Genomic DNA, 27,829 nt, shown 5'->3' on the forward strand with positions numbered 1-27,829 from the left:
CAAACCAGATAGCCTTTACCTATGTCTTGCACCACTACAATCCCTCTTCTGTGACAATCCACAACTGCAGCCTTTCAGGGAAAAACTACCCAAGCCTTAAATCCCACCATGTCCTAGATACCAAAGAAAGAGCTATAAGTAATCCCAAACCCTGACAATCAGCAAAAGCAGCTGGCAACTCTGACTTGATTCCTCTTTGCCTTAAACTTGTTTCAAGTTCTCTTCCCAGTAAACTAAGCAACCCTGTTCTCTTACTCTACGAACTTCTTCATATGCTCCCCAAGACTGAGAAGCCAGGCAGGTCTTTAATCCAAGTACAACAGATGAAACAAAAAACATCAGAACGCATTAAAGAATATCTCTCTTTACTACTCAGGGAGCAACTTATCTTCAAGATGAATTAAACTGCATCTATAAACTACACAATTTAAATCACCCCTCCATCAAAGCCATCAACGCTACCACAAATGTATTAAGTCAGATCACCAATTTCTCATTCTGTGATACAATATTTTGCCTTAAGAACTTAAAAGACTAGTAACTCCAGAATCCATATGCTGCTAAATACCTTCAATCCATCCTAACCTGACACTGCCTCAGTCTAAAGGCACTGGAACAGACCCATGAATATGCTGAAATCCTCATGGGCTTAAGGAAAGAGATTCTAAAGATAAACCAAGCCTATTCTTTTCCAAAAATGTACAGATGACATCTATTTTGTAGTCTGAAAACTCATATTCTTTCAAAGTCATCCAATGTGTGATACCAAGCAAACACTTGTCTATCAAACTGTTCCCAGAGCCTACACTGATATCGGTGTTTCCTGTCCACCAGACCAACACACCTACTGTCAAAAAGCCAACAACAACGTGAAATTCAAACAAGCCATAATGTCTAGGCAGCATATGAAGAACCACAGCGTGTGCTGCGAGGGCACTCATCATTGCACTCCTTCACTGATCTAAAGAGAACTTTCCCCAAAGACACAGCTACACAAAAATATATCAACATTTTGAACAAGCTGAACAAACATCGCTGAAATGTACACCAATAGTCACTGCTGCTGCTTTTATATCCTCGATTATTACAAATGGAACAGCTTATGACTTATGTCAGCTATACAGTTAAAACCTCTGCTGGAAAAGCATACCTTAAAATACTTTCTTCTCATCCTCCGATCTTAAAACCACCAGACCACCACAACAAACTTGTGAGGAGAAGCACATTTTTCCAACAGACACATGTAACCATGTTGGAGGTGAGAATAAAAAGCCTTGCAAACACGTTTCCCCAGTGACCATAAACGCCTCGTACTGCAGTCAAAATTCAAACCCAAATCCACAGATCCCAGATTAACACAGTTCACCAAAGCCCCAGGAGGACTTCCCCAAAACTACACTGGTGAAAAACAACAGCAGGACTAGCAGCAAACACTGAAATAATGGTTTACCAGCAGAACACTTCACAGAACAAAACCATTCCACTTTTAAGTTCTCACACCTGATCCTAAAGACTTAGGAAAGCACATGGCTGGAAATCAAAAATTCACAATCATTTTAATTAATTGACTTGAAAAGGAAAGAGGCTTTACTACCACATTAGTTTCCTCCATCCCTATAACTTATCTCTCTGCCCCACAGGCAATACTGATTTCCATATCCTCCCCCCACTGCAGCAGAGCTCACAGCAATTAATTGCTTTCCACCTGTACTGAGCTTGAGGATTGTGATTTTATGTCCAGCTAAAGATGTGTGATCTAGAAGCTTGTGTACTTTTTCAAAGCAATGTCAACTGACCTAAAAAAATACATTCCCCATACCTACAAGCCTTTCCTGATGTGGATTCTGACACAAGGGGAAAAAACAAATCTAAGGTCTTAAGAAATTAAAGATAAGCTAAACAGGGTTGGCTACTCACTACCATTCCCTAATGACCTCCCTGACACACCAGTCACAAGAAATCAATGAAATAAGAAGAAATAGGAGAGAAGTTATTATCAAGTACTACGTAAAATTGCAAATACTTCTGCAATAGTCCAAAAATGCAAATATCACTAGGGAAAATACAAATTAGCACCTGGGAACAAGATTTATTTTTAGCTCAGTAAATAATCCTGAAGAAAAGCTTTTATCATTTAGCCCTGAAATTAATTTTGGTTAGTCAACAACCCTAGGAAGAATCAGCAGGGGTTGAAACTGTCTATTCTTTGCTGTTTAAAAACATCTTGCACACCACAATAAATCCATTAAAAAGGAAACCTTCTTGGAAAAAAATGCTTGCAAAAAATAGTATCTTTCATTGCTTGTTCATTGCTCCAGATACAGAAATGATGACTGTACAGATGGAAGAAGATAATCGCACTGTGTGAAAGCAGTTGAGAGCCCAGTTCCAAACTGGACAAACGGAAAAACCAGACAAATGTTACCTGAACTACAAGGAGGAGAGGCAAGAACAGAAAAGCCAATGCATAAGCTGGACAAGAAGCTGGTTCAGCTTCATTTCCCAAGGACTTCACATCCAACCAGGCTGTTTGCCCTCCATCTCTTAACAATTTTTGAACATGTTGCCAAATGCAAACAGATTTGACAGAAGGACAGGTATCTCAAAAGATTATTTTTGAAAATAAGCACTGGCTGAGCCTAGTGCTCCCATGAGGGTGGAGGCAGGGGCCAGATCAGGAGAGCTACTATTTGTCATGTTTATCAGGCACACAGCTCAGAGCCCATCGCCCACATGTCCTGCTCTGTGATACACTATACTGCAATAGTGGTGCTACACACAGGATGAGGAACCTGCAAGGACACGGGTAAACTAGTGGATTTACTGCAGTAAAGAACATAACAGGATTACCAAAACAGGCTCCACTAACTCCACTGACCATACAACAACTTATTTCTCACCTTCTTCCTCTTTGCCTTTTAAGATTGTATTGAGTCAAGAGGAAAAACAAACACATTTATTTGAAGTCATGATAACACCTCAAACTGTAAAACTATCACCAATTTACTTGGATACCTAGACTGTAAGTTGCGAACACTGAGGCTCTTTTTTTTTTATTGTATTTTGCATTGCTTACAGAAATATGGGAACATCTGTTTTATTTCTGAACAGTTACTTAGACAAGCAGATGACAAAAACTGTAAATAGTGTGACTGTGCCTGAGCAAGCATCATTCTTTTTCATGCTACTGTTCTGTGAGCTTTAAAGCCTAGGCAAAAGTGCTTTCTTCAAGTAAAACTGACACCAGTCCTTCCTCCTAGACAAGGACGATTTTTTTGATCTGGGAGATACTTACCAAAACAGTTCACTGGACTAATGCAGCTGTTAGGCTTAACGAAATAGCTCAGATAATGCTTAGCCGAAATGGACCACTTAAAGAGACAGAAGAAAGAAGACATCTTGCCTCACTTGCAAAGGTTGCCCTTGGTTAAAAGCTGCTCCATGACATTGGTAATGAAGCCATCAAGAGTTCCAGCATAAACTGGCAGACTGCTTTCTTTTTCTAAAGATACCCAAACAGAGTACCTTGTGGTACTGGAAAGCTAGAACATGGGCTTTTCCAGCAACCCAAACAGTAACCCTTTCCCCTCCCACTGGAAAAAAAAAAAAAAAAAAAAAAAGGCAACCAAACCTCCCCTTCCCCCCCCCCCCCCAAATCCCTACAGATAGTTAACCTCCACTGTGAACTGAGAAAGGAAATCAAGGATTAACTACCAATAGACTAGAAATACAGAGTAGCCACAGTGAGATGCCTCACAGAAAACAGGCTAACAGATGAAATCAGGAATACAGGAGCTCTGCTGCACAAACCAACATCTCCGAAGGACCAAGGAACAACCTGGAATCCTGAGGCTATCCCGATACAACCAAAACTCGTTTAAAACTGTGTTGGGGGTTTAGGGGTATCTGGCTGGTTTCAGAGTCTGCTGAAGGTCACAGCTCTGTTCAGGGGAAGAGAAGAGTAGCAAAATTAAGGTCAGCGTACAGACCGTGTATCACACTATCTTCAACAACTGAAACAGAAAAACGCTACTCGCAAAATGATCTGCTTAGTTACAATGATAGTCTGTAACAGGCCTGCTAATATCAACCCTCTGCTTAGTTATAGACAGCCTTACAAATCTCTTGCTGGTGAATAAGAGACTAAGAAAAAAAGAAATAACAGATGAAAGAAAAAAGCCTCTGGCCTAGAAGAGAATTGGCTTACCTCTACCATCAAATACAAGACACTGAAAATAGAAACAGCACAGTTCTTTAGTAAAACTGAGTGAAACTTAACAGAAGCTCCGGAAGAGAGAAACTGCCATCACCAGGAGCTGAGACTCTCCAGTGAGAGGGGAAATTCCAGCAGCTGATCCACACAAGAGGTTATTTTCCCTTGTAAGACTTCTTGGCTTTTATTTTTGCAGAGAAGGGATCAGAGTATACAGTTTCAAATGTTGCAGAATTTGCAGACACTTTCTTCTGCACTTCAGAATGATAGGAAGAGGATTTTCAGTATCTTTTACGCAGTTACATAAAACAAAAATACATATGGTAACTGACAATTGAAACTGTCATGCTGTAAGAGCACGAGTGGGAATATTCTGAAGCATTTCCTTAAACAGATTCTCAACTCCCATGAGATAAGAACAAGTTCTAACTGAAAACTGTAACCCCAGGAGTTAAGTAAGGGAACATCTCCTCTAGGAACAATCCTTACAGAAAATACACAGATTTCATTTTTCTTGTACCTGGTCCTACCTCCATCTCCCTACAAATTATTCAAATACATTTAAACATTAATCTATAAGCATTGCCTTCACCCTTGAGGCAAAGTTAGAGCAAGCTTTTCCAAAGTACACAGTATAAACAAGTACATTTAATAAAGCATTCAACAGTCATTTAAATACTAAAAAATGGCAAGGAGGGTTTTTTTCCAAGGGTTAAATCAACACTTAGCACTTTCACAAATCACGTTCTCTAAACACAGAGAATGTAACTACATATCAGGGCAGGGCCGGGGTGGGAGGAGGGGGGGGACCAACATGAAACAGAGATTTTATTTTGCAGTAGAATCTTGGGATGAGGTTTCATACAATGGTTGAACCAATCTGATGGGTTGCTGTTGTGAAAAACACAGTCCCTGCTCTTTCCTCCTACTCCTGGCCACATGTCCCTGCTCCTTTCTTTATGGCAGCTTTGATACTGGTCTGGCCCTCAGCAAACCAGTGAATGGAGAGACGGGAGACACTGGAAGAGAAGGCAGCAAGCAGCTAAAGTCCTACTGCCCTCCCTCCACTCCCTACCACGATCTCTCACTGCTCCCATCCAGACAGCGGAACAATTCTACCACATTGATTCTACCACAAATGCAGCATGGCTTCTTCATTTCTTTTGGAGAACACGAAAGGCAACACAAAACAAAGTTCACATTATTATACTTTTTTTTTTTTAAACAACACTATAATTTGAGAAAAATCTAGTAGATTACAATATCATAAAATACTTGCTACACCTGACATTATTTTCATTTATCACAATCTAGAATGCGTTACCTTAAGCCATTGATTTTCTAATATCTTAAGGCAGTGTTAATTCAAGACTGAAAATAATGGCCTGGCTATAGGTTGATCACTCTAAAAGATATATATATGAATACTCTCTAATTAGAGCAGACAAAACGAGAAAACAAAACGAGAAAACAAAACGAGAAAACAAAACGAGAAAACAAAACGAGAAAACAAAACGAGAAAACAAAACGAGAAAACAAAACGAGAAAACAAAACGAGAAAACAAAACGAGAAAACAAAACGAGAAAACAAAACGAGAAAACAAAACGAGAAAACAAAACGAGAAAACAAAACGAGAAAACAAAACGAGAAAACAAAACGAGAAAACAAAACGAGAAAACAAAACGAGAAAACAAAACGAGAAAACAAAACGAGAAAACAAAACGAGAAAACAAAACGAGAAAACAAAACGAGAAAACAAAACGAGAAAACAAAACGAGAAAACAAAACGAGAAAACAAAACGAGAAAACAAAACGAGAAAACAAAACGAGAAAACAAAACGAGAAAACAAAACGAGAAAACAAAACGAGAAAACAAAACGAGAAAACAAAACGAGAAAACAAAACGAGAAAACAAAACGAGAAAACAAAACGAGAAAACAAAACGAGAAAACAAAACGAGAAAACAAAACGAGAAAACAAAACGAGAAAACAAAACGAGAAAACAAAACGAGAAAACAAAACGAGAAAACAAAACGAGAAAACAAAACGAGAAAACAAAACGAGAAAACAAAACGAGAAAACAAAACGAGAAAACAAAACGAGAAAACAAAACGAGAAAACAAAACGAGAAAACAAAACGAGAAAACAAAACGAGAAAACAAAACGAGAAAACAAAACGAGAAAACAAAACGAGAAAACAAAACGAGAAAACAAAACGAGAAAACAAAACGAGAAAACAAAACGAGAAAACAAAACGAGAAAACAAAACGAGAAAACAAAACGAGAAAACAAAACGAGAAAACAAAACGAGAAAACAAAACGAGAAAACAAAACGAGAAAACAAAACGAGAAAACAAAACGAGAAAACAAAACGAGAAAACAAAACGAGAAAACAAAACGAGAAAACAAAACGAGAAAACAAAACGAGAAAACAAAACGAGAAAACAAAACGAGAAAACAAAACGAGAAAACAAAACGAGAAAACAAAACGAGAAAACAAAACGAGAAAACAAAACGAGAAAACAAAACGAGAAAACAAAACGAGAAAACAAAACGAGAAAACAAAACGAGAAAACAAAACGAGAAAACAAAACGAGAAAACAAAACGAGAAAACAAAACGAGAAAACAAAACGAGAAAACAAAACGAGAAAACAAAACGAGAAAACAAAACGAGAAAACAAAACGAGAAAACAAAACGAGAAAACAAAACGAGAAAACAAAACGAGAAAACAAAACGAGAAAACAAAACGAGAAAACAAAACGAGAAAACAAAACGAGAAAACAAAACGAGAAAACAAAACGAGAAAACAAAACGAGAAAACAAAACGAGAAAACAAAACGAGAAAACAAAACGAGAAAACAAAACGAGAAAACAAAACGAGAAAACAAAACGAGAAAACAAAACGAGAAAACAAAACGAGAAAACAAAACGAGAAAACAAAACGAGAAAACAAAACGAGAAAACAAAACGAGAAAACAAAACGAGAAAACAAAACGAGAAAACAAAACGAGAAAACAAAACGAGAAAACAAAACGAGAAAACAAAACGAGAAAACAAAACGAGAAAACAAAACGAGAAAACAAAACGAGAAAACAAAACGAGAAAACAAAACGAGAAAACAAAACGAGAAAACAAAACGAGAAAACAAAACGAGAAAACAAAACGAGAAAACAAAACGAGAAAACAAAACGAGAAAACAAAACGAGAAAACAAAACGAGAAAACAAAACGAGAAAACAAAACGAGAAAACAAAACGAGAAAACAAAACGAGAAAACAAAACGAGAAAACAAAACGAGAAAACAAAACGAGAAAACAAAACGAGAAAACAAAACGAGAAAACAAAACGAGAAAACAAAACGAGAAAACAAAACGAGAAAACCAAAAAAACCCACCAACCCAGAAGAGACTATTAGACAACTATTTCAGAGAAGAATACAAATGCAAAGAATTTGGGAGAGAGTCCTCTGCACAGAACTTTTAGTTAAGTTTCAGAACAAACTAAAACCAGAAGTCAGTGGGAAATAGCATCTTCAGCCCCTCTCAAAATCCCAGTCACTACCATCCATGCACACTGACCCGAACTGCAGCTACCGTGGTTCCCCCCCTCCTGTGGCTGTACTGGCATGTGGCTTTCTGCCCATTTACACAATTCAGGAAATCAACTAGCAATTTTTTAAATTGTTTTCAAGTTGTTTTTATCTGCATCAGCTCCCTGAACTGGCTCACTCCTTGTTCACATGAGGACTAGTGCTAGGGAAAAGACAGGAGCGGCCAGGGGAGAATGAGACCACAAGATTTACATTGGCCTAAAATGCTATAGAAATGCATTGTACCTTCCTGAAAGATCTTACAAATGAGGAAAAAGAAGCAATTTCTCAAAATTTTCACTTCCAGCATGTACTACAGATGTACTTTGTCTTTAAAAATAGATCTTCATGCTCAATAGATACAACACATTGCTTTTGGATCAACTGAATATGTATTCCTTTCCTAACCAAACCCTAAAGATATCAAAGAGAAAGCAGAATGAGATTAAGGCAATTTGGAGTTTTTTTATAATCTTTGCATAAATAGAAAGAAAACATCTAATTATAGCACATGATAGCCAGTTTCTTGCCAATACGTGCAATATCCTAAGTAAGCATTTTCTCCACAAAATTATTTTACCCTGTTTTTGAGGGGAGAGGACAGAAAGGGGGGGGAAGGGCTACCTTCTTTCTGACTCTCACATTCCTCATTTTTCTATCAGTATTAGTCTGCATTAACAGCCAAATCATACACACACACACACTCACACACAACACTGCCAGTGACCTACTAGAAAGTTGCTATAGCAACGACTGCTTTCAGAAATACATGTTGTGCATTTTAAGTGCCATCATAGTGTAACTCATCTGTCAATTAATAACCACAGCTCAGGGTAACACATCACATACGCTGAAAAATTTTAAAAAAATAAACATTGTGGCTTTATGTCTACAAAAGGAAATAACTGGAAACCCATTGCAGGCTTAGACTCACTACCAAAAAAAAAAAACCCCAAAACAAAAACCACCACACATATTTAGCACCAAGATGTAACTCTTGTATTTCTATTTAAGTGCACAAAATTAATGAAGTATGAAAAAACTTCACTGCATTCTTGAAGGGGAAATCACTCATACGTGTCATTAAATGTCTAATGTAAGCAAGTTCAAGCTACTTGTAAAATCATCTGTAGGAGTATACAGAAAACATAATTTAATTTAGGTTTCTGTTATTTGTTTTGGGTAAAATCCCTGTAATAAGAAACACCACCACTGTATTTTAAAATACATTGAATAAACCAAAAATTGAGTATACAGTTTCAACCTCATGAGACTTCATAAAATCACCTGGTCAAGTTTTTTCTAATTAGCAATCAGACTAAGTCAATCAACTGTCTCTTTCTCTGGACCTAGATATCTACCAATTTTTGGTTACTGTACTTGGTGATAACTATTATACACAAAGCATAACCATAGTAAAGGAGTACACATCTAAAATGCCACCTAGTTATTCTCAGAAAGAACACTTCATGAAAATTCAACTATCACAATTTAAAAACTTGACTGTACTGTAGTACTACCAACAGTAGCTTATTTGGCATTGTTTCCTCTTAAAACCCTGCCTTATATTAGCAGGTTATTTTCATGAAAGTGCATGTACTAAATGCCAATTTTTTGCCTATCTCAGCTATGAGACACGTCCTGTTCATGGACTGTCCTGTCTGACCTTTGAAAGGCAAGTGCATTTTCAAGTGGACAATATTCTCTCTAAAACCTAAAGGGTAATCAGAGAGTTTTGCAAAGACTCTGAATCATCAAGTGCTGCCTCTCTCAATGATACAGAAAGAAACACTGCAGTGGTTTCTCAGCTCCAAGACGACCTTGAAAAGTGTTTCAATTTCATTTCTAACATTCTCTAAATCCAATTCAAATCATTTTCACACATGACAAAGACAAAAAAACACTTTCCCATTGTATTTTCTGCTTTGGGATAAACATCAAGCTCTCACAGAACCCAGTCTTTCAAAACATAGCAGTATTGATGCTAGCTGAAATCCTTCTAGAAGACACTATGGGTATCAGAATATAAAGTAAGATATACTGCCTGAAATTCTGCATAACTTCAGCAAGCAGCTTGGTCTCGAGCTCTACCAAGTATATCGGGCTGGTTACTTGTACACAACAGTTTCTACAGGGACTTTCCACTTGCCCTGGATTTAACAGGGAGGATCTTCTAAAAACTGAATCACAACCAATCCTTTTAAAAAGATTCGATAAAAAGGACCAACTTTGAAAGTCTGATCCTTATACATGTATATAAAATATATTGTAAGATAGCTGTGAGATATATCTCCAGGCTCACCAAGGTAGTGAGGCCCAGAGACAAGGGTACAAAGGCATTTCTTTCTGACTGCCATCTGGCAGTCAGTTCATATGAGCAAAGCAGGCAAGAGCACAAATAACCAATGTTTCATTTCTAGTTGCAGTTATCTAAGACTCTGAAGAACAGCAAGAAAAGCATTGCCTTAAAAAGTCACTTTACACATCAAGATGCGAGAAAATTTTTTCCGGCTGCCTGTGGACAGCTGGCAGCAGTCATGAGGCACAGGACTAATTAAACAATATTGTTTAAATATGACAATCAAGTTTGCCTTAACCTTTTCAGTGAGATACTAATAAACACAACTCTCAAAGTTTTGTAACAAGAATTTTAAACTGTAATTAACTTTTTGTAAATCCAGAATTTAGCTGATCACAGTTTCATGAATCAAACCTTTAAAATAACTGAGAAAAAGGCAAGATGTCTTAACCTTGAAAGTTATGAAAAAAAGTTATACCCATTCCTGGTTAAATTCTTCTCTCCCCCCCCCCCCCCCCAAACCCCACTGGTATAAATATATCTGCAATAATAAAAACACACCACACTGGGCAGAAGAAAGACCTGTGAAGACCAGTACTTCGAGGCCAAAAGCCCAGAGCAGGGCACAAACAACTGCATGTGTGTAGCCATACTCCCCCAGAACACTCTCAAAATCCACATCTTACCAATTGTTTGCATTTACACACATTAGATTTTGTAACAATACTATCCTTGAACATAATACTTTTCATTCCCTAATATTTACCTTGTATGGTTTTTTCTTATTCAAAAATGTAGTTCTTTCCCACCCCAACACACCCCTCTGAGAATAAACAAGTCAACTTTCATTACCATCTACATTCAATACTAGAGTTGCTATCATTTGCTTTCCAAATCTACTTCTCCCCTCTGCATCTTCTTTACTCAGTACAAAATCCCCGCTTGTCCTTTTGACATCCACCCTGTGATCTCCAGGCATCAGTTGAAGTTCACAGAGCAGAATGACCCCTCAGCAGTCTGAACACCACGACCATCCCCAACTCTCCACCCACACAGCCAGACCGTACCATATCCAGATTTTTCGCTTCTCCTTCACATCTTCAGGAAGGCTAATTTCTCCCCACCGTCCCAATGAAAGAACCCTGACCATGTAGATCTTGACCCATGCAGTTTCCTCTCCTTCGCTTTCAATGACTGTGCCTCAAGGACCGCAGATTCAGCCAGAAGAGTAACAGCTCCCTGCCAGCAACTAACTTCCCTGCACATCCCTTTTCTTCAGCTGACCCAAATGAAGGTCCCATCCTGTCCCATCCCTCATTCTTGAGTCTGTGCCCCCATTTACATTCCTGTCACCAAGTTCAGCTCTACCAGCAAAATCACCTTTGAATGCCTGCTTCTCTACTTTGGTCTCAAATACTTCATATATTTTCCCAGGCGTCCCCTTCTAAGTAGGAAATATTTCCAGTTGAAAAATGATATATTCACAATTTTAGAATATATTCCTACGAAATGTTAACCGTTGCTATGCTGGCAAGAGCACGAAGTTTGGAAAACGAGGGAAGAAGGATGGAGGAGAAACTGGATACCTCTTTCAGCAGTAGCCTGCAGTCAGTTTTGCGTAAGTATACTGTTTAACTGTATTCTTATTTATCTTCCATAAAACCCTCCAGAATTAATTTGTTGACCACAAACATTTAAGTCTAAGCATTTCTTGCATTCTTTTTACCCAAAAATTAGTCTCTACATTTCATCCTGTATTCTGCTTCTGTCTTACTATTTTGAGGAGATACAGTGCTAGTGTTCACATAAATATGTTTTACAAAAACCCACTGTCTCCTTTCTACATGACTTTGCCATTATAATTAAATATTTGAACGGTGATGCTTATCACAGTGTTTTTTTGGTGGTTCATGTGATTTTTTGGCTCCTACTTTTCTTCAGATGGGAGTCAAAAGGCCACATTAATACCAGCTTTTTTATCAGGATCCCACGAACATAATCATTTCTTACTAAATTAATGCATTAGTAGTAACATGAAAAATTGATTGTTTAAATGAATCCCACATGGCTTTTTTCCGATAACCTCTTTGTTATGTAGATAATTCTCACACTTTAATTCTTAAAAGATACTAGTAATAAGGCTGTGGGACTCACCAGGCTTTCCTTTTATTTGAAGGTTGGGTTTTCTTCTGGTTTTTTAACATTAAACTGAATAGGGTTATATTTATTAGCAATCTAGCAATAATTCCCCATTTGTCATTGGCACTGTGTAAAATTCAGTTTGCACTGAAGACAAGTGTCAAATTTGACCTGAAACCTCAAACAAGCTGAGTTTTTCCCCAGTAAATGGATCACTGCTCCCAGCGAGTTGCCAAATTTCAAAAAATAATTCTTAAAACAAATAGAGTATTTCTTAAAAGTGAAATACTAATCCATAAAATTTTACATAATATGCATAAAACCTCATTCCCTGTTACACTGATCAATGTGCACTCCCATCCTGCAACTGCTTGCTCCCCAAATGTTACAGGTTGAGTGCATCAAACTCTTTTCCCTAGGGAACTATAGTAACAACTAGGAAAAAGTGCGAACAGTGAAACCATCTCCTCACCCAGACAACAAGAAAATCTCTCATCTAACAGTACTTTACCCTTCTACACGGATTTCCCTCTGTCAATGCAGTAAGTGGATTATGTGGTTTTGGAACAGTCAAGCACAATCCCACTTTAAAAAAAAAAGAATTTGCAAGAACACATCATGAGCTATCAAGTGAGATCTTAAATCTGATCAACTACTTCATAGGGATTTCTGAGAAGGTATTGATGCATTTTTCTGTTCCTTCTGCTGTCTTTCCTAATTGCTCCGTTTTAAACTGTACTAAAGCTTTTCTTCTACGATAAGAACACTATTTCTGTTTTCACGAATCACAAACTCAAAAGTCTTTGCTGCTGTCCTGATACACTGATAAAAGGGCTCTCTTTTTAGTGTTTGTCCAACTGAGACTGCTGTATACTTACACTTTCCTCGTGTTTGTCTTTTCCAGCAGTTTCATGAGCTGTGGAAACAATGAAGCCTGATTCTCAACGGATTACTGTACTATTACCCTGTGAGGATTCTCTAACATATTACAACAACTTAGATTCTGCTGTTGTTTTTATTTAGAAGAGTATGTGTACATAGAAGAGGGATGGGAAAGGGAGATGATATTAACAGAGTAACTTTAGCCAGTTATCTACCTTCATGAAAACTGCAGAAATTTGTCTTTTGGACACCCCCCCATCCCTTCCAAATTTGATTGAAATTAGTCACTGTGTTCAAAAGAGATATGCAGCAACTCAATAATCTAATGCATTTAAATAACATGTCATGTCGTACCATAAAAACTCTGAACCCTGCCCTATTTAAAAACAAGACCAAAAACTAACAATATAAAAGCACCCCAAACTGCTATTCCTTGTCCCCTCCTGCATCAGGATTCCCAACACCTCCTCTGCCCACCCTACTGTCCTGGCAGGGACAGGAGCAACTGAAACACTTGCAAAGCCACATTGCCTTAGAAAACCAAACTAAAAATCATGAATCTTCAAAAGGTGACATCAAACTGCCCACATGGATATAAATTACGTAGACCAAGAAAAGTCAAGACATTCCCCAGAAAACAGTTGTTAAGATTCTTGGGTTTCCATCCAAGCAGCATATATTTGCTAAAAATCTTTAGGCTCCTTTGCTACCTTAAAAGCATTTGGAATATACACAGATAATTAAATGCATACTGAAGAACTATTTTAAAGGATCGATTTCTCTGTTTCCAAACTAATACGTGTTCCTTACTTCAAAGGCTTGTTTGAAAAATCTTCCAGAATTCAACACAGTTTAAGAAAAAAAAAAAAATCATCAAATAACCCAGAGCTTTAGTAGCACTAGCTTTAGTGAGCAGGATTTAACACTCATCATTTTGCCCTTCTGAGTTGTTAGCCTTTTTATTTGGTTTTTTTTTTAGTGAGGGGAAGGAAGACTCAAAAATTAGGGAAAGGAGGTGGTACAAGCAATTGTTTCTAGTTGACAAGCATTTTTTGCTTGTAAGCACAATCTCAAGAAAAGTTACATCATGTTATTAGCTTACAGGTTATGAAACAGAGTACATAACTCTTCAAAAGATTTAAATCTAAGAAACATTTCACTATCCCAGTTGATAAAAAGTCAAAGTACATTTGATAAAACTAAAACACCTACTAAAAACATAGCTAATACCCATGAAAATGTTTGGAGGTATTTTTTTTCGCCTAAGTGCAATTTCCTAGGTAATGTCTAGCCCCACAAAACTATACTCCCTGAATAGGAAACAACTAGGAAGTTACAATAAAACTCTCAATGATAAAACAGTATATGAAACATCAGCACGTGAAGGAGTGCCTTCTAATAAAGGAATAAATAATAAATTACAGTCTGATAAATGCAGTTTTTCCTCTCAAACACAGCTTAACCCTACTCAGTTAATTTTCTAATACCTGTGAGACCACTTCCTTTACAAGTAAATGCCTGGGCAGGAAAAGCACAGCTCAACATTACAGGTTTAAACAGACTCCTACCACCCAAACATCAAGACCATAGGAGAGCTGCATACGCAGAGAACACCTATGTCTGTTATACTTCATCCACACTAACATAATCAGATTGAGTTTAAGTCATCTTCCAAACTGATCATCTGTAAACAGGAGATTTAGAATTCTTTTGCTGTTTAAATAAAACTTTGACCAATAAGTGGCTTTTAAGAAACCTTAACATAATCTCAGAGAAGAGGAAGCTATTAATGATTTCTCTGATAATATGAAAAGCAGTGATACAAACAGACAGCATCAATGAATGCAGATAGCTTAATAAATGACTATAAGGGTTTAGGATAAGAGGCAACTTCCTGGTCCAGGACAAGTTGGTTTTGTCTCCTGAATGAACTAAGAGCATAATATCGCTTCCAGAGCATCATCTCTACACATTAATACTCACATTCTAACTAAATCTGAGTCTATCCTGAGAAATTATTAAGTACTGTATTCATCACAGTCCTGCTAAGAGAGATGCTAAAGAGTACATTAAAGTAGTGCTAAAAAGGAGTGCTCAAGGAGCACTGGCACTATTTTATGGAGAATTTAGTTGAGTGGTCAGGTTAATATCCATTCACTTGTACAGTTATACATAACAAGAAAAAGCACTTTCCCTTTAATTTGAGGAAAACCCAACTAAATTAATAGCTTTAATTTTCAGAAATACTTCTCAAGGAAGATGCAGTGAGTATAAAACTTAAGAGTAACAGAGCAAATTAAAACATTTCCAGTATTATTCGTTCAGTAACACCCAAGACATTAATTCTCCTACTTTGGGTTTCAAAAAGAGTGAACGGCCATGCTCAAACTCCCATTTAGGGAAGGCACTTTAACAGTGAGCTAGAACTGCTCAGAATTTGATACAAATCTTCATTTATTTTTCGTTCTTGGAAAAAGGTGGTCATTAGTAGTCAATGATGCTGATGCCAATCAGCATCAAATGCTAATCAAAGATTACTCATCAATAAACACAGATACCAATAACCAAAGATTACTCATCAGGAAACACAGTTCATAAGTGAGCCTCTGCATGTTCCCCTGCCTCAAAGGGCCTTAGCCTTAACCTTCAAACCTGCTCATAGACTCAGCCATGTAAGGCTCTACTGCAGTGGCCCCAACTATGAATGCCAGAAGCACGCGCTAGAGAAAGAGCACCAGTGTTTTAGCAGAAAGGGGCACATCCTGGTAAGACAGAAAAATCCTGATTATCACCAGCGGAAAGCGGTTAAGAAAAGAAGTCGGTGGCAAGCTGAAAGGCCCGATTCAATTAACTTAATCCAACTCACTGTCACAAAAAAGACAAGCAATTACCTTACTGGAAGGAGAGATGGTGGATGGCTCAAAAACACAGGTATGTAAACATTTTTGGGAAAAGTATCTTTACAGGTAACAAGACGTAACTCAATATTCAGAACAACCCACTACAGGTTCTGGTGAGCTTTTGAAGAAATTTGTGAGACTAGAGAACTTCTTGCCAGAGAACTTTCTCCCATTTCCCAGTAGCTTCTTGGATACTGTTTGAGCTTATCCGAAGGTTTGCAGGTTGATGAGGAGTTAGCTTGGATCTTTTCTTACTGCTCGATTAGGCAGTTCCAGCACCAAAAGGGTCATCCAGAGCCAGCTGCTATAAACAGAGCTTCTGTTTGTTTTCTTCAGGGAGCTGCCATTATCTGAGCAGTAGTAGCCCAACAGCTATAGCAAGGATAGCTTGAGAACAGGGTGCCAAAAATCTTTCACCAGCTAAAAATGAGGAAACTGCTTGATTAGGCAGAAAAGTATAGCTTTTATTTCAACCATGACCTCAGAAGCTCTAAAATGGAAAAGCCTCAGAAAATACAAAGCAGACAAAAAATTCACAATGTAGTTTCTAATCCCCTATCAACTGAAGTATAAAATTAGATAAACATGCGAAGGACTATCTTCTCCAATTTTAGCAAGGACATGGGAATATCCCAAGTTATACTATATATGAGAAGAGGATAGTCTAGTTTCATGTTTCTTAGTTATTTAACCAAATCCAATAGAGAGACGATAACAAGAATTTAAAAGCAGATTTTTCCTTTTACACTTCCCCTTGTGAGCTGCAGCAAGATTCTTCTTTGCTCAACTTTAACAAATTTTATATATTAAAATAGCATCCTTAATTACTGCTTAGAGCTTTTATGAACTTTCAATATACAAATTTTATGGCAGCCATTTTAATACCCTTAATTAGCTCATTCAGGTTTTTTATGCTAAATACTCTAAATTACTAAGTACTCTACCACTGCAGTTTTTGAATATTAAGACAGCTTTTTAATATTATAGATGTGACAAGTTCTCCCATTTAATGTGGTTGAGCTCACCTCCCTACTTCATTATACAGTTCATGTTCAATACAGTCCAAATTGCTAGTGGCTCTTTTCATCATTAATTACATATTTCAAGTCCAACACTAATCAATTCTCAGCCCATGACCGACAGGAAAGATAAGAGCAATCTTACCTCTTATTGTTTAACTCAGCCAGGCCTGTTCTACTGTTCTTACCATATTCTCCTGTCTCTGTCATACCTTGCCTTCTAAATAATAGTTTTCAGTAAGGATATGTTGATTTAACGTGCATTTGTAAAATCTCTAGCAAAACATATTATCAATCTAACCCAAGCCTCTGGACACTTCCAAAGCAGAACATACATGCTAGATTGCCAATTGGCCTTCCCATACCTGGTTGGAAGAGGCAACAAAAGAGAAATGCGTGCTTCAAAAGTTGTGCAACTCTAGAGCAATTTCCATCACCGATTTTTACTTTTCTATATAAAAAATGTTCATAAATCTGGCCTTAATACTGCCACAGAGAGAAAATGGAACAGACTACTTTTTTAAACTAGCCCCTTTAGGCCTACTGCTCTTTCACAGGAACACCGGGAATTACTTGCATGTTTCCTATGGAAGGCACCCGTCTTACCTGCAGGCTGAAACTTGGACTTCTCAGTATGGTTAAAGCAGGTGTTTAGTGTTTTAAAATATACATGTTGAAAACCACACATCCTTCATAAGTACAAAAACTCCTGAACAGAGAGCTCCCAGAGAATTTACAGGCAATTCCCCATTCGATACATTTAGCAAAAGCCCCACCCTTGCCTGCATTTGAGCTTTTTATGCCTGAGGGTTTTTTCCTCTTTATATCTTTCCAGTAAAAAAAAAAAAAAAAAAAAGTTGATTTCTGTCTCAAACTTTTTATTTCCACAGGTACCATTCAAAAGCAGAATTGTGAGGAGGACTTAACCTTGTAGACTGGAGTATCATGAGCACATCTGCCACAACACAGAATTGTAATACAACATCTGCCTTCTTCAGTGGTGTAACTGAAAATGTATATGTGACAGCATTCGTTTCAGTGATACACATAACCACAGTTTTCTTATACATTTTATGCTATGAGGTGATGACATATCTAGTACACAGTACTGATATAAAATAGGTTCAGTTTTCCCTCCCCTACAGGGCTGCCATTGAAGTCTTCTACCTGTGTTTGATCACAGAAACACCCAGACTTCTTCACAGTAACACAACTCGTACTATAAATCTAGCAACTAGATACTCAGTCAAGGAAAAGGCTTCTAGAAGAGCATATGGAGTACATAGTGTTACCACGTTCACTAGTTCACAATAAACCCATGCAATTAAGTTGCCACTCTACTGTAGTAAGACTGAAATCACTTCTTTGCCTGCAGAAGGTACAGGCAGACACCACAGAAGTATCAATTGATGAAAGACTACTATTTTCAAAGGCTTGTTTCTGTCCGATAAAACTTGTGGATACTGCAGCTTCTAAAGAAAAACACCTGTTTTAACGCCAACCCTCTGAATGAACAACGCTAGTGAACCCCAACGCTGAGCACTCCCAAAACTTGAACCTTCCGTTGCAGTCAGAATTCAGGGAACTCTTCAATGCTTTTGTGCCCATGTTTTATCCAGAAATTAACTGCAGTCAACACAGCCATCTTTCAGTTGTGGAAATATCAGACAGATTAAGAGAATGCAAAATGAGCCAGTCATCAGTTTCAGCAAAATTTCCCACACTGAAGCTAAAAACATGTCACCAGCATTCAGAGAGCACTGCTGAGAAAATCCTGTATCTTAAGCTAAAAAGTTTCACAAGTTCCTTACCAATGGGTACAAAAGTCTCTTCCACGAGTTCTCAATTATTCCTCAAAGGAGGGAGCACTGATTCATTAACACCAGTGGGCAGAAACAATTAAAGTTTCTGTAACAGGAGCATCCATGTTTTCTTTGAAGACAGAAGATATTTCTATAACATGAAAATGCAATTTGGCAGCCACACTTGAAAAAAGGTTGTCGTTCTGAGTAGCTGTTGACCTTACTCAAACACCAGGAGAATAAGATATCAGATTAATTGCCAAAGGAGGAAAAAAGAAAACAGAATGAGATTTTAATTCACTAGAAAAATGGGAAACTGAACACATTTTAAAGTATCATTTTTAATAGGAGGGGGGGTTACAATTCTTTTTATTCAAATGTGAACATTTAAAAGGATGTTTATTATTAACTGTTCTCTAATGTACACTTTAATTCCTAATCTGCTTGCAAACTCCCAGACTGACAAAGACTTGGATAAAATTAAACTGCGTTCCAGGGAAATGGAAGAGAAAACAATTAGTATGGTAGTTAGATTCTGACTTGCAAATATAAAATGGTTTCCTGAAATCCACAAACAATTGTCATTACAAGCCCAAGGCAAGAATGAAATGCACATTTAAAGTCTGCAATCTCTTTTCTGAGCAGAGCCCCCAGGTTACAGGGGAAGATGAATCCTTAAGGTCAAAAAGACAATTCCTAACCACAGCGGATGATTTTAAGGACAAATCACTTTGTCAGCTAGCTAGTGAGATTCTTGCTCCTAACACCAAACCATCTAGTTCTTTGCTGTCAGAAGCAAGATATTCTGATCCGTGTTGTTATAACCCATATTTAGTCTTTTAGCTTCCCCTTCCAACTGGCTGTTGTTCTGCTCTATCATAGTGGGGGTTTTTCTTAAATTTCTTACTTTAATTTCAGATAAGAAAGAGCTACAAGTTTGTGATGCAAAAGCACAAACTTTTTTTTTTTTTTTTTGCTTTAAAACTAAAATGAATCCTACCAAGTCTATTAACTGAGAACTCATATACAGCCACTGTGGAAAACCTCTCTAGACTACTACCGAGGGGCAGGGCAACAGTTTTGGAGCTTGAACAAAGAAAGGATTCTTCAAAATATTGCAAAGTCTAAACAGAACAGAGCAGAAGAGAAACTGGCAGTGGAATTGTGCACTACATGCATGAAACCAGAGTGAAAGATGCCATTAAGACTGAATGGATTTTGATGTAAACACATGAAGCTCAAGCACCTTATACACATACAGTGCCAAACTCTCAAGAAATCATAGAATCATAGAATCATTTCGGTTGGAAAAGACCTTCGAGATCATCAAGTCCAACCATTAACCATGCCCCCTAAACCATGCCCTGGAGTACCCTGTCCACTCGCTTTTTGAATACCTCCAGGGATGGTGAATCAACCACTTCCCTGGGCAGCCCATTCCAATGTCTGACAACCCTCTCAGTAAAAAAATTTTTCCTAATATCCAACCTAAATCTCCCTTGCCTCAACTTGAGGCCATTTCCTCTTGTCCTATCTCCAGACACCTGACAGAAGAGACCAACACCCACCTCACTACAACGCCCTTTCAGGTAGTTGTAGAGAGCGATAAGGTCTCCCCTCAGCCTCCTCTTTTCTAGACTGAACAACCCCAGATCCCTCAGCCGCTCCTCATAAGACTTGTGCTCCAGGCCCCTCACCAGCTTTGTTGCTCTCCTCTGGACACGCTCTAGCAGCTCAATGTCTTTCCTGTAGTGAGGGGCCCAAAACTGAACACAGTACTCGAGGTGCGGCCTCACCAGTGCTGAACACAGGGGAACAACCACCTCCCTGTTCCTGCTGGCCACACTATTTCTGATACAGGCTAGGATGCGACTGGCCTTCTTGGCCACCTGGGCACACTGCTGGCTCACATTCAGCCGTCTGTCAACCAGCACCCCCAGGTCTTTTTCTGCCAGGCAGCTTTCCAGCCACTCTTCCCCAAGCCTGTAGCGCTGCATGGGGTTGCCGTGACCGAAGTGCAGGACCCGGCACTGGGCCTTGTTAAACTTCATACGATTGGCCTCAGCCCATCGATCCAGCCTGTCCAGATCTCTTTGTAGAGCCTCCCTACCCTCAAGCAGATCGACCCTACCTCCCAACTTGGTGTCGTCTGCAAACTTGCTGAGGGTGCACTCAATCCCCTCATCCAAATCATCAATAAAGATATTAAACAGAACAGAGCCCAACACCGAGCCCTGGGGAACACCACTTGTGACCCGCCACCAACTGGATTTCACCCCATTCACCACTACCCTCTGGGCTCGGCCATCCAGCCAGTTTTTCACCCAGTGAATAGTGCACTTATCCAGGCCACGAGACGCCAGCTTCTCAAGGAGTATGCCATGAGAGACAGTGTCAAAGGCCTTGCTGAAGTCTAGGAAAATAACATCGACAGCCTTTCCCTCATCCACTAGGCGGGTCATCTGGTCATAGAAGGAGATCAGGTTGGTCAAGCAGGACCTGCCTTTCGTAAACCCATGCTGACTGGGCCTGATCCCCCTCTTTTCCTGGAGTTGCCGTGTGAGTGCTTTCAAGACAAACCGTTCCATAATCTTCCCCAGTACCGAGGTCAGGCTGACAGGCCTGTAGTTCCCCGGATCCTCCCTCTGACCCTTCTTATAAATGGGAGTCACATTGGCAAGCCTCCAGTCCTCTGGGACCTCCCCTGTTGACCAGGAACGCTGACAGATGATAGAGAGTGGCTTGGCAAGGACCTCTGCCAGTTCTCTCAGTACTCTTGGATGGATCCCATCAGGTCCCATAGATTTGTGAGTGTCCAGATGGCGTAGCAGGTCCCTAACTAATTCCTCCTGGATTAAGGGGGGTATGTTATGCTCTTCATCCTTACCTTCCAGCTCATGGGGTGCAGTACCCTGAGGATGACTGGACTCACTATTAAAGACTGAGGCAAAGAAGGCATTAAGTACCTCGGCCTTTTCCTCATCACTGGTTGCTATGTTCCCTTCTGTATCCATTAAAGGAAAGATATTCTCCTTGGGATTCTTTTTACTGTTAACATATTTGTAAAAACATTTTTTGTTGTTGTCCCTTACGATAGTGGCCAGATTTAGTTCTAGCTGAGCTTTTGCCTTTCTAATTTTCTCTCTGTATGATCTAACAAGATCCCTGTACTCCTCCCAAGTTGCCCACCCCTTCCTCCAGAGATGATAAACTCTCCTTTTTTTCTTAAGTCCTAGCAAAAGCTCCCCATTCAGCCAGGCCGGTCGTTTTCCTCGGCGGTTCGACTTGCAGCACATGGGAATATCCTGGTCCTGAGCCATTAAGATTTCCTTTTTAAAGAATGTCCATCCCTCCTGGACCCCTTTGCCCTTCAGGACCGTCTCCCAAGGGACTCTCTCAACCAGTGCCTTGAAGAGGCCAAAGTTAGCCCTCCGGAAGTCCATGGTGGTGGTTTTGCTGACCACCTTCTTTGCCTCACCAAGAATTGAAAATTCTATCATTTCATGGTCACTAAGCCCAAGACGTCCTCCGACCATCACACCTCCCACCAATCCTTCCCTGTTTGTAAACAGAGTTCGAAACCAGAGTGAAAGATGCCATTAAGACTGAATGGATTTTGATGTAAACACATGAAGCTCAAGCACCTTATACACATACAGTGCCAAACTCTCAAGAAATCAGAGAGCAGTTGACTTTTTTTTTTTCCCTTAGGTATTTGAGAGCTCTTAGAAGGCAAAGTAAGAGATTGATGATTAGGTTCTTCCTAGCCTATTAAGAAGGGCAATATCTTGGTAAGATAAGTGATATAATCATGGAGGATATGAGTTTCCCTGGGTGGTACATTTGAAGAATAAAGTACTGATGGTCTCCCAATTGCAATGATAGGGAAGAAACCCATATTCTCAGAGAACTAGCCAGGTTACTTGAGAAATCATTTACTCCTGTACTATACACTGTTACACCTAGTAAAATGCTCAATTACAGAACAAAGCATGCTCCATTAGGTTGAGAGCCACAGTAAGAAATGCGGTTGCCACAGAAGTATAGAATCAAAACACCAACTACTTCTCCACCCCCAAACAAACCTCAGTATCACAATTATTATACATTAGACCACAAACTACTCTCTAACCTGCAGAGATACCCATCTTCCAACATGCCTTTACTAACAACCACCACCACAGAAACAGCACAGCAAAATACAGCTAACATTGCTGGGGAGTTCCAGCAGTTCTGTAGTTTAACAGAGAGGATGCACAGGAGGAAAGGTTGTTCAATCACTATCCTCTTATTTTTTTCACTACTGAAAGACTTGTTCATCTGATGACAAACCAACTGCTAACAAATTTCAAATTCATTCAATGTGTTTCCAAAAAACCAGTACAAACTTAGCAGCTGCTAATGATTTGGCAAGTGCAGACAGCATTGTAACTGCTAAGTTACATACAATATCCTCTATTTTATTCTGAGAGCTGTATAGAGCACTTGTTCCCTACTGGAGGCATGGCCTGGAACAACCCACTAAGCCCTGCCAGGCAGATGACCTTGTGCTCCAAGCAGGAGCCAAACTGCTCATAGAGGAAGCAGCAACAAGGGTGAACAGAGGCTAATCAGTCAAAAGCAGATGCTTGGGGCTGACAGGAGGGCAGCAAAGGTGATAGCAATGATTGCCATCTTAAAAAAAAAAAAAAAAAAAGAGGTGGGAAAACACTAACTGGGAACAAAAATGCACTAAAAAAAAAAGATAAAAAGATTAGGCATCAACATAAAGCTACTAAATGAACAAAATTCAGTAAAGCCTAGAAACCACAAGCTAGTTCCGTTGCAATTCTACATCTTCATCGTACCTTTACCAATAGTCCCAAGGAAAATTAGCTTGTAAAACACAGTAAGAGACAGAGTTTCAAAACAGGCAAATAAGGAATTAAATCCAAGTTTCAAATCATCATGCACTTAAAATAGTATAATACCAATTCAGATCTATGTCTGAAGTTATTCACTGAAGATTATACATTAATAGGAAACAAATACTGTTATTTGAAGAAGCCAGGATCCAAACAGATAATAAATAAATCTTGCTAATTAAGTCATATCTAGAAGACTGGTTTCAAGGCTCAAAAAATCCCTACTTGGTACAAAAATATACCTACAGTCTGAAAGAAACAAAAGCTGCAAATACTGTCCATGCTGGAAGACAGTTGTTTCTTAGGCAAATTTTAGAGGAAGACTGTAAAAACCAGAGACTACATTCACATTAAATGTATCCCTTTTTCATTTTTTTAGCACACATTTTTAAATTTTCTTCCCCAGCTTTTTTCTTTTCTCTTAAAGCTGCTATTATACTTTTACCACAAAAAAAGCAAATCCTCTTTCGGTATTGTCACCAGTAGTCATGAAGATTTGTACCATTTTATAGTAACAAAAAAACCAGCATTTGAAATCAAACGATGTAGAGAAACCGATGTTCCATGTATGCTTTCAATAGCTTGACGCTGAACAAACAAGGCAGCCTCTTTCTTCACTGCTCTTTATGAATATTGAAGACTGCAGCTAATCAAACGACAACACAGACAACTGCATCAGGCAACAACATCAAAAAGGAAAGCCCTGATTCTCCTAGACAAGAGCAGTAAGAAAGCCACAGCTCCTGTTTGATCAAATCACATCAGCCAAGCAACTAATAAAATGTTTATATTGTACATCTTGCTAACCACATAGGGGAAGCTGTTTTTACTAACAGGCAAATATCGATTTGTTTCACCAGTGACAATTGTGTTCCATGCTGGTTCCCATCCCACTTTTCATTCCTCCATTTGTGAGAAGGATGAACATGCCTCTGTGACAGAAACCAAGAGTGAATCCAGACAGGCAACCAGGTACAGGCTAACGCAGAATCTCAAACACTAGGATTGCTTTCAAAACCTTCCATGAACTACAAACAAAAGGATAACAGTAGAGCAATGGAGTCTTGTGAAGAGCTTTTCAAAATAAATAAATGGAGAACAATCCACCTAGCACTAGTAAATCTTCAGCCTTAAAGCAGGATGCCCAGTTTGGGCTTCAGGACATGAACTGATAGGGGAAAGTCTACAAAGCAGTGAGCTGTATCAGAAGACAAGATCTATGAGGAAACACTGGGAAACTCAAATATAAAGACATAGTTTGTGTTAGAGAAGAGATCAAGGGGATAAAAGTGATAGCTCAAATACATCCAGGTACATCAGAAATAGCTGGACATGACCAAATAAAAATTGATGTTTACTGCAAAATGTGTCAGCTAAACATTAGAAAAAAACAAGCAGTAAGCATATAAAGCACTGGAATAAGCTGCTTAAGAAATGCAGTGGAATTTCCAGCAATTAAGAGATTAGACAAGCATCTGTCAAGAATATTGTAAATTATCTTCCCTCAAGACAGAGAAAGGGATTAACTCAAGGTCTCTCTTCATTCTTTTTTTGTTCAGTATTCTTCCAGGAACAAAGGTTCTTCCAGAACCACAAAAGTAAAAGTAAATAACCATTCTAGTACCAGTCCATTGTTACAGTAAAACACAAGATTAGATAGAGATCTCAAAACACTACAGTTTTAATACCCCTTAGTGGCTGTAAAAGCAACATGAATTTGGATTTAGAGTTATGTCACTAGTGATTTCACTAGTGATTCCACCAATGCACAAAAAAAAAGTGAAAAAATTCAAATAAAATCATTAGATATAAACACACTTTAATAGTCTCCCCAATACCGGTTCTTTCATTAAATAAAACTTCAACAGTAAAAATCTTTATAGCGTATATTCCCACAACACAGCATGTCCCAGTTAGAGGACGAAGATATCCAAGTGATAAAGCCTTCACCATTTTTCAAAAATAAACTACTGTTTCTAAAGAAAAAGAATTACAGGACAAAATAATAATGTATTTCTACTCGAAAGCCAGGTGCTAGAAGACTGCAAAGCAGATATCACATGAAACTGTTAACCACTTTAACGTTTTGGGTAGCGGTCTTCAAGAAAACGTACTGCAAGGTTAAATCTGTGTTGGTAATACAGGTAAATTCTTCTGAGGTGTAGAGTAAGGAAAAAAGATTGTAAGGAACAGAATATGGAGGGGGAAGGGTGCTCTCAATTTTTCTCATCACATATGATCAGGATATTTAGAATTAAGGGGAAAAAATGGTATTAGAGCCACTGGGTTCCACTAGTGAGAGCACTGATACCCATGCAACAAATTAAGTCACCAACAGCTCCCCAGCAGAGTAACCTTCCACTTGGGTATCATAGGAAAATTGAGATGTTCTATATATGGACACTTTTGCTCATCTTTATAATGCACTTTGAAGCACTAACAATTCTGATGTCAACATCATCAGTTAGCTTTTGGCAAGGGTTAAAAGAAGTTTACATTGTTGTTTTACTTCATATTCCACTATGACATTTTATACTGCCCAAGCACAAAAATGTTGTTATATCCTGATAGTTTTACTAATTTTCCCATGCTGGTGTCTGTTTAAGTTGCTCTGGAAGATTTCAGCCAAAACAAATGTTCTCTCATAAACAAAGTTAGAAAAAACATTTGTTCATTATTTGAGTTTTTAGTAACTTGCATGCTTGGGAGGAAACATGGATATAGCACAAAAGATGCCCGATTGGCAAGATCTGCCTTTTAGCAACTTCATGACAACAAAGAATTTGAAGCCTAGTTTTCAAACCCTGGAAGTTATGCTTAGATAGTCTGGTGTTCAGGGAATGGCTTGTGTTTACACACTAACAGACTTATGTCTGTCAAACTCTTGTCCTTCCTGACAGAGTTGGAAGGATACAGTGTAGGTTACTCTCAATGTGGCACATGCAATCTGTTCCTTATGCAAAATCTGCACAATAATGAAATCTGCTAAGTGCAGATCCACTCCAAAAAACATACCTTGTAATCCCAACCAAGCTACCATTTACTATTTTGCAGATGCTTATAAACTGGTCAAGCTATGTGGATTTTTTTTTTTTTTTTTAAGTAACAACTCACATTAAAGCCATGGAACAGGTCAACTACAGATCTTCACCCTAAAGTAGCAAAACTCAGAAGTTTCCCACTGAAATCCTTAGGGAAAAAAGTGCACTTATGGCCAAAAATATTTCCTTAATCTTATATTCAAGAATTAATTTCAATAATTTTTGTTAGAACACAACAAAAATAATCAGTCTGCAGCTAAAAATCTAATACAGGAATTTCCAGTCTGAATGGCTTGTTTGTCAGAGGCATATATTATTGGAAACAAGATTTGAATAACTGCCTAACAATACCCATCTCAACCACAGACATTCTCATCCAAGCCATCTATAACAGTGTAATAACCAAAGTTCCCCTTTAGGATTAAAAAAAACCCCAGCAACTAAAGTCCCTAACTGCCTGAACATACACCTAAGAAAAAAATACAAACAAGGCTGTTCTATGTGCCTTAAAGTTTTGGTCTTTGTTGCTGTGAAAAAGGAAAGTCTGGTGAAAGTAAGACGACTTTCAGATCATTTCTAACCTTCCACCAATATGTTCTTTCCTTTCTTCACCACAGCTTTTTGTCTCCTCAACTCAAGCCTCCATTTCAGGGAACTCTGCCAGTAACATCAGATGCAGGAGCTCACAGGAAGAATAGAACGGTTCTTAAACTAACTTGAGACACACCTTCTTTTGAATCATCTCTGAGTCTGACATGCAACAAATATTAGCAATAGCTTGACCAGAGATTAAAAAGGCTAGCATTTTTGGTTTTTTTTTTTTGTAAAACACGCTACTTCAAAGAAAAGCAGGGGAGCTGCAGGAGCTGTAGTTACCTTGCATACTTTCTGTACTAGCTGCCACCAGCATGCAATGCGAAGTCTGGTTCATTCACTCCTGTCACCTCATTTGGTCCAAAGGGAGCTCACTGTGCAATTAATTTCTTCTAGCGAGCTGCAAGCCAATGTTTTTGTACGTACCCATGTACTTCAATTATAT

General features: G+C 38.5%; 1 protein-coding gene across 8 annotated transcripts in view; it reads right to left on the bottom strand.

Moving 5' to 3' along the window:
• The window catches only part of STAG1 (stromal antigen 1), a 207,162-nt gene that overhangs the window by 169,957 nt on the left and 9,376 nt on the right, over positions 1 to 27,829 (bottom strand). The window contains exon 1 of one of the 8 annotated variants that reach the window (XM_052804004.1): positions 27,372 to 27,503. The exons of the other annotated variants lie outside the window; for them this stretch is intronic. The gene's annotated coding sequence lies outside the window, so the exon portion shown is untranslated. Of the gene's footprint in view, positions 1 to 27,371; positions 27,504 to 27,829 lie in introns of those variants that run through there. 8 annotated transcript variants of the gene reach the window in all.

This window comes from Harpia harpyja, chromosome 12 (genome assembly GCF_026419915.1).
Source record: "Harpia harpyja isolate bHarHar1 chromosome 12, bHarHar1 primary haplotype, whole genome shotgun sequence".
Taxonomy (NCBI): domain Eukaryota; kingdom Metazoa; phylum Chordata; class Aves; order Accipitriformes; family Accipitridae; genus Harpia; species Harpia harpyja.